The 18816-nt window shown below is 41.1% G+C and overlaps 1 protein-coding gene and 1 long non-coding RNA gene across 5 annotated transcripts in view; both read right to left on the minus strand.

Moving 5' to 3' along the window:
- Positions 1–18816, minus strand: part of ube2l3b (ubiquitin-conjugating enzyme E2L 3b) — an 81380-nt gene that overhangs the window by 54756 nt on the left and 7808 nt on the right. The window contains exons 6-7 of one of the 4 annotated variants that reach the window (XR_011517052.1): positions 18479–18597; positions 18353–18403 (exon numbers count right to left, since the gene is read on the minus strand). The exons of the other annotated variants lie outside the window; for them this stretch is intronic. The gene's annotated coding sequence lies outside the window, so the exon portion shown is untranslated. The remainder of the gene's footprint in view (positions 1–18352; positions 18404–18478; positions 18598–18816) is intronic. 4 annotated transcript variants of the gene reach the window in all.
- On the minus strand, positions 367–1240 carry LOC139063687 (uncharacterized). The gene is made up of 4 exons (XR_011517053.1): positions 1101–1240; positions 749–798; positions 606–671; positions 367–518 (listed from the first exon to the last, which is right to left on the minus strand). It is a non-coding gene; the product is annotated as an uncharacterized lncRNA (long non-coding RNA).

An 18816-nucleotide genomic window follows, 5' to 3' on the forward strand; every position in this document is an offset into this window, starting at 1 on the left:
TTGAGCACAGAAAACCCACAGGCTACCCAGATGTGAACACAATATGCCAAACCAGGGGTGGGCCGTGCAGACCCAGATGAGTGACGTGAAGTTTGCATGGACTAATAAACAGGTCTAACCAGAAACAAGAATTAGTTTACTCATCACTTAATTCAGTTGATTTATTTAGCATTAGTTCACAACTTGAGTTCTGTCAAAGCAATAAAAATAAATACATTAACAATCAGGTCCAGATGAAGCCTCCAGTGATGTCACAACAGTATTTTTAGTCTGCAACTTGAGAAGCTACAGTACCTTCTACAACTCCACTCATGTGCCAGATGGGCTGTCATGGGAGTTTACTGTGACATGGGGGCTTATTTATTTCACACCTTTAGACCACTAAACAAGTTCTTGGTGCACATCAGCAAAGTGTCAGTCCATTCCAAAACTGGATGTGCACATGTTGGTCAAGAAGGTCTCTGGGCAGTACAGCAATGAACACACTGCAGGAGAGGGTTAGAGTCCTTCATTTGTTCCTGCAAAGACATGGTTGAATATACCAGTTGATGAGTTTTATTACACAATGCTTTTTTTCCATGACACTATAAATAAAACCACCTGACCTGGCTTTCTGGTCCTTTTTCACGTGTCTTTGTAGATGCTGCTTCGTGTCCCACCTGAACCTGGATCTGTCAGATAAAACATTTGGGTTTAAGTCTCACCGGGTCAAGCAGTAGGGAAAATCACAGACCGTCATATTTAGTACCTCTGTATATGGAGCTGAAAGTTCAGTTTCACTCAGGAGCCACCGTTCTTCTAGAAGAGAAAAATAAAACAGTTATTGCTGACAGGGCACAACGAAGTCTAAACTAAGATTAGCACAAATCATTGATTAGTTAAAGTTGCTTTAAAATATTCCAGTGTTTCCCCTGCACCACGGCTGTGAAATCCAACCCCGCCCACCAAGCCACCCCGCTCTCACAGCCAACACACGGCACTGAAACGTTCCATGCGCCATTACCCCCTTCCTCGCTCTCGTGGCAGCGAAACGGTCAGCGAATGATTCCACTTTGTTCCTTAAATTAAGCAACGTAGTTTAGTAAGTTCTGTACACTCACATGTTCAACAGCATCTTTGCCAGCTGATTGGTTCTTTGGTAAAAAGTGACATCAGTGCAGTTCTGGTACTGAGCAGCATGGATGCATCAAAGGATTTTGCTGTAGTCGGTGTTCAAAATGGATCTAAGACAGGACAGGATATATAATCAATCACATATAATATTATAATGCAGTGAACATGTAGAGATACTTTATATCTCTACACTCCTACTTTATATATATATACCTTTTTTCTCAAATTGCACCAGACTGATGCTTTTAAATATAAGGGCATGTCACCGGACCCCCTGGAGTACTTTAATACTCATCTTTTTCATGTCTGCTCTTTGGTGCTGGTGCACACCTTGTAGTATATATATATATATATATATATATATATATATATATGTACACACACACACACACGCACGGCACCGAAATGGTTACACCCCCTCTGCAGGCGCACCAAGGCAGGAATATTTTCTAGGGGAAACACTGTATTCTGTACCTGTACAGAATATATATAATATAATATTCTGTAAGTGCTGTCTCACTGGTCTAGCTTCGTAACACCATTGAGAAATAGTTTTGAGTAGTTAAATTGCACCAACTAGGTTTAATTTAAACAAAGATTAGTCGTTGGAGCACATTTGCTCATGGACTAGCATAGATTAATGTTACCAACTAAATCGTGCCACGGACAAAATCCACATAATAATGGACAATAAGTCCTGTGAATTTGGAAACATTTGCTCTTGATTTGCCTAAGTTATTAGGGGAAACAGAATATTTCAGGGGAATATCATATCTCACAACTAGCTAATAAAACCATTGATCAAACCCTGAAGCACACCCACAAATTTAGACAAGGCTGAAGTTAGCTTCCAATTCGGGAAATGGTTAAAGGGCAATTTTTCTCTGTTCTGGCCATCTTTAATCTGCTCTACCTTCAGGTTTGAAACGTCCATTTATTGTTTTTTAAGATAGAGCAGAATAAAGATGGCCAGAGTAGAGAAAAATTGTACTTTATTCATTTCCCGAAACGGACGCTCGAGTCAGAAGCTTATTCCAACCTTGTCAAGTTTAGCTCAACCGCAAAGCTAAAGCCTGGGGCACACTGGAGGCGGGCCACGCCGCGCAACTTTAGTCGCAACATCACACGGGACTTGAGAACATGAAACGGGAAGTGACTCAATTGTTTATACAAGATCAGACTTGGCGCCGTGTTTTGTGAAACTCGAATTCATTCAAAATGGGTAAGTACGCTATTTATTTGAATATTTAAAGATCAATAGTAATTTAACTCATTCACTGCCAGCCGATTCCTGATCGGTAAATCCCTTCGATGCCAGCGTTTCTCACCGTTTTTACTGTTTGAGTCACAGAACATTGCGCGCTAGAATGATGTTGATGCCAAAACAACCAAAACAAAGCGGAGACTCAACTCTTATATCAGGAAGAATCCGTGCGTTTCAAGCTTTTGCTGTTCTTCCATAATCCGTTGTTGAATTGCGATCAGCAGCTTTTCCGGTTCGCGCCAGACTTTTTTTACAGCAGCGGCCCAAAACGATCTCCTAACACATGGATTTTCTGCTTCCTGATCACGTGACGTGTGACGTATGCGGATGAAGATCGGCTTTAGAGCTGAGATGTTTGTCTCACGGTGCGGGGGCTCATTCTAATGCCCACACAGTAAAAAATGCTAACGGTTGGATTTAAAATGACAACTTTAGTCATAAATGGCAGTGAATGAGTTAAAGTTATCAAAACTGCGGCTGGGTTTGTGCCGGCGGTCGGGTTTAAGCCATAAAGCCGTTCCGCGTTGTAATGTCTGTTGTAAAGTACTCTACAATGTTGTAGACAGCCGCGCCGCGGCGCTTGAGATAGAACTGGTGACTATCTTAATCGCCTTAAGCTTGGTTTATGCTTGACGCATTCACTTTCCACTTGGTGATGCGGCTTGCGAATGGAACGCGGTTCACAACTCGCAGCGTTTATGGTTAATGCGGCTCGTCTCTGCGGTGAGCCAATATTCTCCCAAACTGTAGGGGGCAGCATGGAGCTCTACAGCATGCGTCCAACACTACACCATAGTAGAAGTAGAAATTACTGTTTACAACATGGCATTCCAGCATTTTTTAACAGCGTCCTCGTCTTTTCCGACAGTGCGAGCTATTCCTCTCCAAGAATTATTAACAACATGTTGATCACGGTGATCTCTGAGAGCTGAATCATACAAATGTCTGTATTTACGAACCTCTGCCATACTAGTTCTTGCTAGTCCGCCATGTTTTTCTGCGTCCGACCGTCCGCGTGGTTAGAAAATTTCCTAGGTGCGCGTTGCAGAAATTTTGGGCCGTGCGGAGACGCGGTGGAGGGGCGTGGTTGTTAAAATGACGCAAAATGACACAACTTTTCCGCGCGGAGCAGTGCGGACCTCGCAGACGCGTCAAGCTTAAACCAACCTTTAGCGTGGCGCTTTTGGGACGCAGCATGGCGCTCAACGTGTGCCTACTCTCATTAACTATAATGGCTTCTATTTAAAATGAAGGCCCAACGCTGCGCAGCGCGTCCACCTCCGGTGTGCCCCAGGCTTAACTTTGCTTCTGTGTTTTCGGTGCTAACCGAAAACAATGGCTATTGAATATTCAAACTGTATGTGAATCCAATAGAACAACAGCGTTAAACTTACCTTGATCTATCCGCTTCTGTGTGCGTGCAGGCCAGAAGTGTTCTGAGTTGCGGAGTTAATGTAGTCACGTGGTTAACGGTAGTTTAACTGCGGCGTTTCACACCACGGTTATTAGTCAAACATTCCCTGCGCTGGGTTTGCCAGTGTTAATGGTGGTGGTACAGAAATCAAGCTGGAAGCTAAACATGCCCAAATGAGATGACATCGTTAAACTGTTGCACTCTGGGAAAATTTGCATTCTGGGAAATGTGGTACGTGTGATTTTGACAGGGTTTTTTGCCAATGGCGTATCCATGGGGACTGAAAATGCGAAGATGCGTAAAAGCACCCTCCCACCGACAGATCAGGTAAATTTGCTGTAAGATTTGTGGGGGTGCACACTTTCATTAAAGCTGCATTAGCGTATACGGAATAACAACAACAACAACCATAATAATAATAATATTAAAAATAAAAATACCATTTGGTCAGTGCATAACAATAAGGCAAGCCGTTATCAACGGGTTCCAGGCCAACCAGCACAAGTCAAATCAAATCAAATCAAATCAACTTTATTTATATAGCACTTTTCATACTAAAAAAATGCAACTCTAAGTGCTTCACAGATTTAAATGGCCCCATAGATCCCATATTCCCATCCCAGCCCCCCTCCCCAAGTATAAAACAATTGACAACTAGAAAAATTGCATTTGTTGCACAAATGCTGTTTGAATGCTGGACAGCCGAAACCGTAAGCTGAAGCCGCCGAACAGCTGAGCTGAAGCCGAAACAAAGCAGAACTGTCAAAATGAGCTGAATGTATTTAAAGATGTAGAAGCAAAAATCACCAACAAGCGTAATGTAGCTCAGAATCTAGGCGAAGAATGGAGAAAAATGCTAAACAGCAGACATTTTTAATCTTTGAACATTTATTAAAAACTGGAAATTTGAAACGTTAAACAGCTGGCATTTGAATGAGAATAGTTTAACGGGTACATTTTTATAATTGGCTGGACTGTGGATTTAGAAATATTTGCTGATATCTGAAACTGATAGATGAACATATGTTCAGATTTGATATGGGATGGATGAAGAGTAGGACGAATGAAAGAACGGATGGATTTTTGGATGGATGTTAGATGATTTATTGGATGGATGGATGGATGGATAGATAGAAGCATGTATGAATTTATATGTAGATGGATGGATTCCTTAGGCCAAGCCGATCAATTTGATGTCTCACATGCGTGGGTGTGTAGTTCCATCTAGCCAGAAGATGATTGACCTCTCTCAACCAATCAGGGAGCTGGGAGGGAGCGGGGCACTTTCCCACCTTCTGACAGTCAATCAAATTGAACTTATTCCTAGTTTTAAGTTCAAACAGTTCAAAAACAGGAGTCTGTTAATGGCTCAATATTCTGCTTTTTATATTCATTCCTATGAGGCTTGGTTAAAGCGATTTGTAGTTCCTTATGTTGCCATGGTAACAGATGACAGAAGTCTGCATTAATAAAGCTATGTACAATAACACATGAGTCATTTAAACTTTGAATAACATTTCTATATTAAAGTATGTTGATACAGTTGTGTCTAAATTTTGTTGCTAAGCACGTTGCCATGGTAACGCAGAGCACAATATCAAGTTAATACAAGACTCCTGGGACCAAGCAGGTTGAATTGATGTACCATACATGTAGGTGCACATTTCCTTTTAGGCAGAAGATGATTGAAAACTCTCAGCCAATGAGAGAGCAAGGAAGGAGGAGGGGGTGGTTCCTGCCTTCTGACTAGTGTTAAAATGTCAGCTATGCTGCTAGTTTTAAGTGTACAGAGTTTTAAGTGTATAGAGCTGGTTGGTTGGTTGGTTGGTGTGTTGGTTGGTTGGTTGGTTGGTTGGTTGGTTGGTTGGATGGATGGATGGTTGTTTGGTGTGTTGGTTGGCTGTATGGATGGATGGATTCCTTAGGCCTAGCCGATCGATTTGATGTCTCACATGTGTGGGTGTGTAATTCCATTTAGCCAGAAGATGATTGACATCTCTCAACCAATCAGGGGGCTGGGTGGGAGCAGGGCACTTTCCCACCTTCTGACGGTCAATCAAATTGAACGTGTTTCTACACACAGAACAAACCACACAATAACACAGTATGTGCAAGCGCTTCACCTTAAATTCTCTTTAATTCTCTTGTATGTTATTTTGTGTGTGTGGGTGGGTGGTGGTGGTGGTGGTGGTGGGGGGGGGGGGTCATTTTGCCTTGGCCCCCAAAATGTCTTGAAACGGCCCTGGGTGTGTGACTGAGTTTTGAAGGTGATCTGAATTGTATCAAATGTATAAATATTACATGTGTGTAGTGGAGATAAATCTACCTACATTTTACTTTTCAACACTTTGTTTTGTTTTCTTGTTTTTATTGAACTATTTTCCTGTCCTGTGTCTGTCATCTTCCTGCATCATTTATGACCACATTTGACATACATATTTAAGTTTGTAGAACAAGCGTGAGATAATTGACTTACTGCTGGAAACCGCTGGCTTTTTGATTCCCGCTTCCTGCGAGCCTGCAGGCTGCTGTGAAGCTGTGTGCGAGGCAAAGCCGGCAGCCCCGCCCGTTGGAAACAGCGCGTGTGGACCGACCGTACCAACTTGAGGAATGGGGGGGGGGGGGGGTGGACTATAATTTCTCAACAATTAAAAACACATTGTTTTGTATGTGCAGACTAACATTTACGTTGTGGTTTTAGAAGACAATACAGGTTTACTGATAGCATTTATACATTTACAATAACTTTTGTGGGGGGGACAACTTTGTGTGAGGGGGGACGCTTCCCCCCCGTCCCCCCTGGGATCTCCGCCTATGCTACTGTTAAGGAGAGAACCCTTGAAATCTGTCCTTCAGAAGTGAAATTGGACCTGTCAAACTTCTCATCACCATTCGAAAAGTGCTGCACCGATTTGAAAAATTAAAAAAGCGTGAGTGGCAGAAGACTTTGATGATCATCTGTGCCGATTTGTATGTGCCTACCATGAACTGTCTAGAAGCTATGACGATAAACTTTTAGCTGTCTGAAGCCGTTTTGAGGAGAAAATCTCTGATCGTTTAACATGGGTTTCAATGAGAGAAAAGCTGGGTCTCTCCTCCTTCTGAGGCTTGTAGCGAAAGAACGGTAACACTTACAGAGAAAATGAAACCCATTCTGAAAAGCTGACAAAAATTCCTACTTTTTGAGGTACAATTTGTTACGGTAGTCTAAACGGTCTGGGCGTAGTGAAGAGTTGTTCACAGAAGATGTGGAGTTCAAACGGCACAGTGGGGAATTCTTAAGTGAGAGTGAGCAGAGACCTTTTTTTAAATTTGAATTTTCTCAAACAAATGAACCGTACGACCATAATGTTTGGAGTACAGTCATGAATTATAGCTCAAAACGAAGGGATATTCGTTAGCTGTAAGCCAGCGTGTGTCTCATTTCAATCGGACCTACGGTTCTCTCGGGACAACGCCGGAAATGGAGCAAGGGAGGGTCACTGGTCCTATCTTTCCCCATTATAACTTTTGTGAATTTTTCTGAAAATTTCAAGTCGTACCTCAACTTCTACCTGCAATTTTAGAAAAACCGTAAAAGATATCAAAAAGCCTCTTTAATATGTCAAACAGGAAAGTCTTGTGAGTTTGTTAAACTTTGAATGAAGTCTCTAAGTTAAAAGGAACCCTATAGAGTTTGAGGTCAAAAAAGTGATAGGAATTTGCTGAAAATTGACCAATTCCATTCATTTCAATGGGAAATTTTTCGCAGAAAAAGCTTAATAACTCGAAAAATTTGAAAGATATCAATGCCAAAAGTAATAGCCGGAAAGAGCTTAACGAGCTGAACGTTTTGATATGAAATTGTTGAAATAGCTCAAAATTTGAAGGAGAAGAAGAGGTTCAAAAAGTGTACGGAAGCAGAATAAGAAGAAGAAGAAGAAGAAGAAGAACTAGAAAAATTGCATTTGTTGCACAAATGCTGTTTGAATGCTGGACAGCTGAAACTGTAAGCTGAAGCCGCCGAACAGCTGAGCTGAAGCTGAAACAATGCACAACTGTCAAAATGAGCTGAATGTATTTAAAGATTTAGAAGCAAAAATCACCAACAAGCGTAATGAAGCTCAGAATATAGGCGGAGAATGGAGAAAAATGCTAAACAGCAGACAATTTTAATCTTTGAACATTTATCAAGAACTCGAAATTTGAAACGTTAAACAGCTGGCATTTGAATGAGAACAGTTTAACGGGTACATTTTTATAATTGGCTGGACTGTGGATTTAGAAATATTTGCTGATATCTGAAACTGATAGATGAACATATGTTCAGATTTGATGTGGGATGGATGAAGAGTAGGACGAATGAAATAACGGATGGATTTTTGGATGGATGTTAGATGGTTTATTGGATGGATGGATGGATGGATAGATAGAAGCCTGTATGAATTTATATGTAGATGGATGGATTCCTTAGGCCAAGCCGATCAATTTGATGTCTCACATGCGTGGGTGTGTAGTTCCATCTAGCCAGAAGATGATTGACCTCTCTCAACCAATCAGGGAGCTGGGAGGGAGCGGGGCACTTTCCCACCTTCTGACGGTCAATCAAATTGAACTTCTTTCTAGTTTTAAGTACAAACAGTTCAAAAACAGGAGTCTGTTAATGGCTCAATATTCTGCTTTTTATATTCATTCCTATGAGACTTGGTTAAAGCGATTTGTAGTTCCTTGTGTTGCCATGGTAACAGATGACCAAAGTCTGCATTAATAAAGCTATGTACAATAACACATTAGTCATTTAAACTTTGAATAACATTTCTATATTTAAGTATGTTGATACAGTTGTGTCTAAAATGCTGTTGCTAAGCACGTTGCCATGGTAACGCAGAGCACAATATCAAGTTAATACAAGACTCCTGGGACCACGCAGGTTGAATTGATGTACCATACGTGTGGGTGCACATTTCCTTTTAGGCAGAAGATGATTGAAAACTCTCAGCCAATGAGAGAGCAATGAAGGAGGAGGGGGTGGTTCCTGCCTTCTGACTAGTGTTAAAATGTCAGCTATGCTGCTAGTTTTAAGTGTACAGAGTTTTAAGTGTATAGAGCTGGTTGGTTGGTTGGTTGGTGTGTTGGTTGGTTGGTTGGTTGGATGGATGGATGGATGGATGGATTCCTTAGGCCTAGCCGATCGATTTGATGTCTCACATGTGTGGGTGTGTAATTCCATTTAGCCAGAAGATGATTGACATCTCTCAACCAATCAGGGGGCTGGGTGGGAGCAGGGCACTTTCCCACCTTCTGACGGTCAGTCATATTGAACGTGTTTCTACACACAGAACAAACCACACAATAACACAGTATGTGCAAGCGCTTCACCTTAAATTCTCTTTAATTCTCTTGTATGTTATTTTGTGTGTGTGGGTGGGTGGTGGTGGTGGTGGGGGGGGGTCATTTTGCCTTGGCCCCCAAAATTTCTTGAAACGGCCCTGGTTGTGTGACTGAGTTTTGAAGGTGATCTGAATTGTATCAAATGTATAAATATTACATGTGTGTAGTGGAGATAAATCTACCTACATTTTACTTTTCAACACTTTGTTTTGTTTTCTTGTTTTTATTGAACTATTTTCCTCTCCTGTGTCTGTCATCTTCCTGCATCATTTATGACCACATTTGACATACATATTTAAGTTTGTAGAACAAGCGTGAGATAATTGACTTACTGCTGGAAACCGCTGGCTTTTTGATTCCCGCTTCCCGTGAGCCTGCAGGCTGCTGTGAAGCTGTGTGCGAGGCAAAGCCGGCAGCCCCGCCCGTTGGAAACAGCGCGTGTGGACCGACCGTACCAACTTGAGGAATTTGGGGTGGGGGGGTGGGGGGGTGGGGGGGTGGACTATAATTTCTCAACAATTAAAAACACATTGTTTTGTATGTGCAGACTAACTTTTACGTTGTGGTTTTAGAAGACAATACAGGTTTACTGATAGCATTTATACATTTACAATAACTTTTGTGGGGGGGACAACTTTGTGTGAGGGGGGGACGCTTCCCCCCCGTCCCCCCTGGGATCTCCGCCTATGCTACTGTTAAGGAGAGAACCCTTGAAATCTGTCCTTCAGAAGTGAAATTGGACCTGTCAAACTTCTCATCACCATTCGAAAAGTGCTGCACCGATTTGAAAAATTCGAAAAGCGTGAGTGGCAGAAGACTTTGATGATCATCTGTGCCGATTTGTATGTGCCTAACTGTCTAGAAGCTATGACGATAAACTTTTAGCTGTCTGAAGCCGTTTTGAGGAGAAAATCTCTGATCGTTTAACATGGGTTTCAATGAGAGAAAAGCTGGGTCTCTCCTCCTTCTGAGGCTTGTAGCGAAAGAACGGTAACACTTACAGATAAAATGAAACCCATTCTGAAAAGCTGACAAAAATTCCTACTTTTTGAGGTACAATTTGTTACGGTAGTCCAAACGGTCTGGGCGTAGTGAAGAGTTGTTCACAGAAGATGTGGAGTTCAAACGGCACAGTGCGGAATTCTTAAGTGAGAGTGAGCAGAGACCTTTTTTAAATTTGAATTTTCTCAAACAAATGAACCGTACGACCACAATGTTTGGATTACAGTCATGAATTATAGCTCAAATCAAAGGTATATTCGTTAGCTGTAAGCCAGCGTGTGTCTCATTTCAATCGGACCTACGGTTCTCTCAGGAAATCACCGTAAATGGAGCAAGGGAGGGTCACTGGTCCTATCTTTCCCCATTATAACTTTTGTGTTTTTTTCTGAAAATTTCAAGTCGTACCTCAACTTCTACCTGCGATTTTAGAAAAACCGTAAAAGATATCAAAAAGACTCTTTAATATGTTAAACAGGAAAGTCTTGTGAGTTTGTTAAACTTTGAATGAAGTCTCTAAGTTAAAAGGAACCCTATAGAGTTTGAGGTCAAAAAAGTGATAGGAATTTGCTGAAAATTGACCAATCCCATTCATTTCAATGGGAAATTTTTCGCAGAAAAAGCTTAATAACTCGAAAAATTTGAAAGATATCAATGCCAAAAGTAATAGCCGGAAAGAGCTTAACGAGCTGAACGTTTTGATATGAAATTGTTGAAATAGCTCAAAATTTGAAGGAGAAGAAGAGGTTCAAAAAGTGTACGGAAGCAGAATAAGAAGAAGAAGAAGAAGAAGAAGAAGAAGAAGAAGAAGAAGAAGAAAGAAAAACAGGAAAACAATAGTTTGAATGCTTTTCAGCATTCAAACAATTACGGTTCCCCTCCCACACCCAACTTCCAAAGTGGACATACAATCACCCGCGCACTCGTCCATGCACACACACACACATGTGAGCAACAGAGGAAACAATAGGCTGAGTTCATATGGGTCAGGTAATGAACGACACATCATCAGCGGAGCCATCTGCCCTGACAGCAACAGGTCCACGGCAGCAGCCAAGACACCGGCCCATGACGCCCAGTGGGGGAGGGCAGAAACCCCCACCACTGCCCGGGCACTACCCGAGGAGCGCCCCGGCCGCCGACGACCACCGGCCCCAAGGCAGAGGGCTCCGCAGAGGAAACACTGGAGGATTAAAATATATAACTGTAAAATAACAAAAGCTAATATGGATCAAAAGTAACTGATAAAAAGTGATTATAAAGATAGTAAAAGAAAACATAATCATGTAAAAACACTAAGATGTAAATAAAATGATAAAATTAATTAAAAGATATATATATATATATATATATATATATATATATATATATGTATATATATAAATAAACAAATATGACAGACAATTCAGTTAAACAGACTAGATAAATAGTAATCAGTTAAAAGCTAAGCTAAAAAGGTGGGTCTTGAGCCTATTCTTAAAAGCTTGGACGTTCCCTTCGGCCCTGAGGTCCTCCGGCAGCCCGTTCCAAAGGCGAGGGCCGTAGTACTTGAAGGACGCCTCGCCGTGGGTGTGAGTCTTAATAGGGATAACTAGGAGACGGCTGCCAGAGGAGCGCAGAGACCGCGAGGGTTTATATAGTAAAAGCATTTCTGAAAGATAAGAAGGCCCGAGACCATTAAGACACTTAAAAACCATTAAAAGAACCTTAAAATCGATCCTGAAACATACGGGGAGCCAGTGCAGTGATTCTAAAACTGGAGTGATGTGCTCCCGCTTCCTGGTCTTCATCAGGACACGTGCTGCTGAGTTTTGTAAAAGTTGTAAACCTGAGATGCTCTTTTTAGGAAGACCAGAAAGCAGGGCATTGCAGTAATCAATTCTACTGGTTATAAAAGCATGCATCAGCGTCTCTGTATTGGCCCGAGAGAGAATGAGGCGGACTCTGACGATATTCTTAAGATGGTAAAAACCTATTTAAGTCCCCCACCCGGCCCCAGCCCTGCCTTTCCCATTCCTCAGATGACCCTGCCCCTAAAAAACATTCTTCTGCCGACATCTTGTCAACTCACTTCAACTGGCACAATGAAATGAACACTCAGTAAAACTCTGAACCTTTTGAACAAACTACACAAAATTCTTACATAGGCATGGCTAGGGATGTAAGAAAATATCGATATGGCAATATATCGTGATATTTCCCCCAGCAAAATTATATCGACATCCAAAAGCTGTGTATCAGAAATATCGAAATGGCAATATATCACAATATTTTTTCCTGCGATTATTACATCGATATTCAAAAGCCGTGTATCTAATTCTTGAAAGAATTTACATGCAAACTTATGTGTATTTTCTTTTCGTTTTGTGCAATTCAATCGCCACCCGCTAGTTGGCAGCAGTGTGCACCGGGTTTTGTTTCCACCATTGAAATGTAAATCCCTCCATCATGGTTCAGATACCTCATGTTAAACATGTTATGTATCCGTTTGGACTGTTTATTGAACATTCTTACAATAAATTCAGTAAAAAAAATTGCTTGTAACGTCTGACTGAATGTATCGCAATATATCATGATATATCGTATCGTCTCCCCTGTATCGTGATATGTATCGTATCGCCAGAATTTCAAAAATACACATCCCTGGGCATGGCTAACATCTCAATCCCTATTTACAATCCAGTTCCATCGTTACATTTTTAAAGATGGTGGGGATTTAGTCAGTTAAGTCATGTGCTGTAGCTCAGGAGGTGGAATGGGTTTTCTAGTAATCAGAAGGTTGCAGGTTCAATCCCGACTGTGACCAGAGAATGCTGCTGTTCTATCCTTGGCCAAGAAATCTAACCCGCCTTGCCTGATGGTGGTGGTTGGAGGGACAGCTGGCGTAGCTGTGTTCGGCAGGCCTCGCCTCTGTAGGTGCGCCCCGGGGCAGCTGTAGCTACATTGTAGCTCATTTCCACCAGAGTGTGACTGTGTGAGTGAAAAGGCGAATGACTGATTATGTTGTTAAGCGCCTTTTTTTGGGGGGGGGGGGGGGTTGTAGAACCCTACAAAGGCGCTATACAAATACAGGCCATTTACCATTTCAATAATTACTGACAATGTCTATTAAAATAACAAAAAATGTATTCTTAAAGAATTTCCCAAATATTCTTGGACCATCATGAGGTCATGAAAATTCATGTTTTGTAATTTTCTTGTTGCTAAATTAGATAAGATAGAATTGTTTCATAATTTTCTTGTTGCTAAATTAGACAGACAATGTTTATTGACGGACTCTTAGGTCCAGATAAAACATATATAAAACAACAAAACATTAAAAACAATTAATGAAACAAAACAGGTAAAAACAAATAGAACATTTAAAAATGATAAAAGCATTTAATTAAATAAAAATCTAAATCTAATTAAAAAACTTACTATAAAGATGTTCCACAGAATTAAGAGTGATTGATTATTGAAATATTTTTTCAATTAAAAAAATATATTGAGATTTGAAATTAAACTGAGCAAAACAAAAACTTTATTATAAAATCCACATTTGAAGTAAAGATTACCAAACAATTTTAAGATCGTCAATAGTATATTGGGAATAATATTAATCCTTAATAATGTCTCTAGACTCAATGCAATTCCAATAAAAACTGACTTTTATTGTATGACTCACTGACCAAACGATTTTTTTTTAAATCCACTAAATCATCACAAAATTCCCTGAATATTCTCACATGGCAATGTCAACATGTGGAATAAAATGCTGTTGTTTTTAAATCAGTAGATTCAAAGCTTTTTTCAAGAAAAAATTGGTAAATTTAATTTTAATGGTTATGCCCAAAATTTAAATATTCATAAAAAAAATTATGCTTTTTTGTAAAATCTGTTAATAATTCTCAGTTCACCATACGTACATGTGGAATGTTATTAAGGTTAATATTTACTCTTTATCTAAAAACCTTTCTAACAAAAATTATTTACTTTTTTATTCAACAATACTGAAAAAGCAACATTAATTGCCGATTGGAGGGCGACCCGCACCTACGGAAAGCACCGTCCGTGTGGAGACTTCTCAGACTGGGACGTTACTCGAGGTGAATCGTAAGCTGGACAATGTTCTAGCTGCGATACCGGTATTAGTGCGCAAAATGGTATTAGTGCGCAAAATGGATGTCATCTCGGAGAGAGTCACCGGATGGTAGGGACAAGTTTAAAAACCCAAAATTGGCTTCACTGAAGGACTGGAATGATCAGTTTAAAGATTGAAGGCAGAGAGGAAAATTATCTCAGCCTGGCCCAAACAAATTCTTGTTATCTGAATCTGATGCCCTGGTAGCCTTGAGCGGCGAGCAAATAAAACCCCCACGAAGGAATGCAGACAGATGCTGTGAAAACCCGACATGGAACAGCAGTACCTCAGGAGGTGGAGCGGGTTTGTCAGTAATTGGAAGGATGCAGGTTTGATCCTGACTCTGACCAGAGAATGCTGCTGTTGTGTCTTTGGGAAAGACACCTAACCCGACTTGCCTGCTAGTGGTGGTCGGAGAGAGCGCACAGAATTTGACATTGTGTCATTAGCCCAATTTTCAATAATTCCACAACTGTCTATCACAATGACTTACCTTCATCTATAGATAATATGTACCAAGTTTCAGGTTGATTCAATGAAAAACGACGGATTGGTGATTAAAATTAGATTTCGCGTTTTTCTAGCAAAAAATCTAGTTAGGCGGAAATGGATGTGGCCAATAAAAAACATGCTAAATCATCCAAGGTTCAAGCAAATATACTTATGGTTTGGGAGTTATTAGCCAAAACGCTATGACCTTTGCAATAGCACTACCTAGGTGTTTCTGGGTATGAATTATCAAATCTGTGTAGCAGTAGGAACCCTAAATAATAAATAATATTTAGGGCTTTATTATCATTATCGGGCTAGGAACCCTAATAATGAGGTTGCTTCTGCTCTTAGATTGGACTGTCATGTCAACTCAGTAGTTCGGTCTTGCTTTTTTCAGTTAGGCCGCCTTATCAAACTTAAGCCTATTCTTTCCAGAACACACTTGGAGTGTGTACTCCATACGTTTGTGATCTCTAGGCTTGACTATTGTAACTCCCTCTATGCGGGGTTGGGTCAGACTATTGTGCATCGCCTGCAATTAGTGCAGAACAGTGCTGCTAGGTTTTTGACTGGAACTAGGAAAAGGGACCACATTTCTCCAGTGCTGGATTCTCTTCACTGGCTCCCAGTCTCATACCAGGCACAGTTTAAAATTCTGCTTTTTGAGTTTAAGTATTTCCAAGGCAGTGCCCCCACCTACTTAGCGGAGCTCTTAATGAAGCATGTTCCCTCAAGGTCATTACGGTCAGCTGACCAGAAATTGCTTATCGTCCCTCGCACCTGATTTAAGACTCGAGGTGATCTGGCTTTTCAAGTCTTTGCACCCTCTCTCTGGAACCAGCTCCCACTCACAATCAAACATTCCCCATCACTGGCAGCCTTTAAGAGCAGGATGAAAACTCATTTTTATAGGATGGCTTTCTCCTAAAGCTTTTGGTTTCTGGATTTTATTTTTTGTTCTTAGCTTTCTTTAACTAATTAATTTAACATTTCTTTTGTCTAAATGTTATCTTATTGGCATTTTATTGTTCTCACAAATGTCTATGTTCTTATTTTGTTTTTAATGTTTTTATGACTTGCTATATTTATCTTTGTTACTTTTCTTGCCCAGCGCCTTGGGCCCCCATTTGAGGGTGATGGAAAGCGCTATATAAATAAAACTTGATTGATTGAAAAATCCATACAAAACAATAGTAATAACTAGGGATGAGCGAGTACACCACTATCTGTATCTGTATCAGTTCAACCAACTAAATTATCTGTATCTGTACTCGGAATGGGCATGGCATAACCCGGAAGTGGGCGTGATTTAACCGGAAGTGGGTGTGGTTTACATCAATATATTATTTTAAGTCTGAAATTGATAGGGACTGATCAGAAGTTGATATGTGTATTGTTTATTTGAAAACTATTTACAGAGCAGCCTCAGAATTGAGATTAAATATTTTGATCACAATAGTAAAGGAACTTTTACAGAACAAGTGTTTCAACAAAATCAGAACATTAATATTTAAGTGCATGAATTAATACATCTGAACTCATGCAGTAGGAACTAGGGGTTGTATGAACTAGTCGACTTCACTGCTCTGTAGTGACTTTTTATGCCTGTCATCGACTAGTCGCTGTCACGTGATAATGACCGATAAGATGCAGTCCTCGGAAAAGACAGCAGGTGATGAGCCCCTGCGTCGGGAGGCGGAGGCAACGCGCTGTGCCAGAGCGTCGGTACTGACACCCGCCGTAAAACGGACATTTAACCAAACTGTGACCTTTTCCCTCGTGCAATTTTACCTTCCCCTCACCCCCATCCTAATCTTAACCAGTTTGCACATGCAAAGCTCTGATTGTTGACGCGGTCCAGACATCTGCGTCCTGAGCACGGCCACAGTAACAATATCAAATCAGGTGTCGCCACCTCAAAAACTAATTTAACACGATCGTTCATGTCGGCTCATTTCCTTTAATGTTTTCTGTCTGTTATTTGTGCCTGATGCGTTTCGCTGCTGCAAAGCGAGGTGCATTTAGTCCTCCGGTGACGCACCCCTAAAATTCCACTATCTCCGCTCCGCTTCGGCACGAACTCCGCAGCAAAAACGGTCCCATTGTAGTCGGCTGGCGAGCAGCAGCGCTCCGCTGTTTTTGCGGTCGGTAGATCTTTTAGAACTGCAGTTCAAAGGTAACTCATGAGGTGAATATATATGAACCCAGGTAGCAGTTTCTCTTTAGGATTGAGAGGAGATGCAGGAAGATAATAAACAGACAGGACAGAAAAATAGTCAAATAAAAACAAGTTAGTTTTTGTACCTGCTGGTTGCAACAAACAGACACCATTGAAGGTCATCAGAAGTGAGGAACAGAAAATGAAATAATTATTTTAATGTTTAGAGCAGCAGGAACTCCGAGAGGCTGCAGGTGCATCAGTGAGTTTGCGGCCGCTGCGCAGGGGGAGGGGGGAGAGGGCTGAAGCAGGGGGAGGGGGGAGAGGGCTGAAGCAGGGGGAGGGGGAAGAGGGCTGAAGCAGGGGGAGGGGGGAGAGGGCTGAAGCAGAAACTACCGTTGTTAAAAGAAATGTGTTTAACTTAGAAAATGTGGGCGCAATTTTAATGGTCAAAAACTCCAGCGAACCTACCGACACCCCCCCCCCCCCCCCGCCTCAGGTGTATGACGCCATCAACGACTAGTCGAAGTCGACTCGTTTTCATTACTTGACTGTTGACTTTTAAAAAAATTAAGTCATGCAGCCCCAAGTATGAACTAGGAAATATGAAATGCTAGAACCAGACACAACTTTATATATATTTTTTAATTTTTATTTGATTAAACTGATTTTTTTCTTAACGTTCTTGGCATTCTCCCACACAAAGTTAAACAAAACAATGTGGATTAAGGTGTGTGTGTCTGAGAGAGATAGAGAGGGTGAGAGGGAGAGAGAGGGAGTAAAAATAAAAATAAAAAACCCGACCGGAGCGGAGGTAGTGACTGATGCAGCACGTCAGCTCTCTCTTGTCAAATGCACCAGGTAAGTTACGAAAAAAGTAACTTTAAATATTCAACCGAAAAAGAGGCGAGCTGAAGAAAACCTAGGGGAAACTGAAGAAACGTGAGCAACAGTGAAGCAATCACAGCGAGATCCGTTACTGTCTGTGTGTGTGCGTGGATGAGCCGGACAGACTGAGCTCCCTGCCGGCTGCAGAGTTTTGTGTGTAGGGGGGGGCGGGCGCTCTATGTGACTGGCCAATCACACAGCGTGAAGACAGTCAGTTACCCAATGAGGATTTTCCTTCAGCACGATTACAGATATTTACCAGTTTTACTCGTTTCATGCTCATATTCGTCAAAAATGCTTTATCCGTACCGGATACTCATCTGAAACGAGTATCCGGCTCATCTCTAGTAATAACAATAATAAAACTAATAATAAAAGTAAAGAGGCCACTTGGTTGGTGCATAACAGTAAGGGCCCTGCCTATTCTACAGGCCCCTTAATAAAGTCAATTAATGTCCAAATTCAGCCTGGTGCATAAAAAGCCTGCTGCAGGCAGGTCCCTTAATAATAATAATCTGTTGTGTTGCTCACCTTATGTGCTCTAGAACCTTGACGTGTGCCTGCCTCGTGGTATATAGTGTCCTACAAAAACGCAGGTTATTAGTTCATTCAGTTTTGTTACCGAGGGGAAAATATATTGCATTAAAAGTTATTTACCAGGTGAATCAGCTTGCATGTCAGCACCAAGTGTCACAAGGCCAAAATCAGTAGCTTCCTTTGTGATATGATGTGATCTAGCTCCAAGCTCACAACAGCAACACACGTGTAGCAATAAGCTATAATACAAACAAAAACATAGATAATGTTAAACCTCATTATAGATATAGAATTTTATATTTCCGGTAGCTATATTTTGTGGTGAATTGCTACTGTGAAGAAGGACTCCAAAGTACGAAAGAGGAAAAATGCGATGGTTACAAAGAGCACGAGGTGCGCTGCAGCCAGTAACAGCAGCTCTCGCTTCATTACTCTTTTAATTCCTTGTTTATTTTTCT

This window comes from Nothobranchius furzeri, chromosome 17 (genome assembly GCF_043380555.1).
Source record: "Nothobranchius furzeri strain GRZ-AD chromosome 17, NfurGRZ-RIMD1, whole genome shotgun sequence".
In the NCBI taxonomy this organism is placed as follows: domain Eukaryota; kingdom Metazoa; phylum Chordata; class Actinopteri; order Cyprinodontiformes; family Nothobranchiidae; genus Nothobranchius; species Nothobranchius furzeri.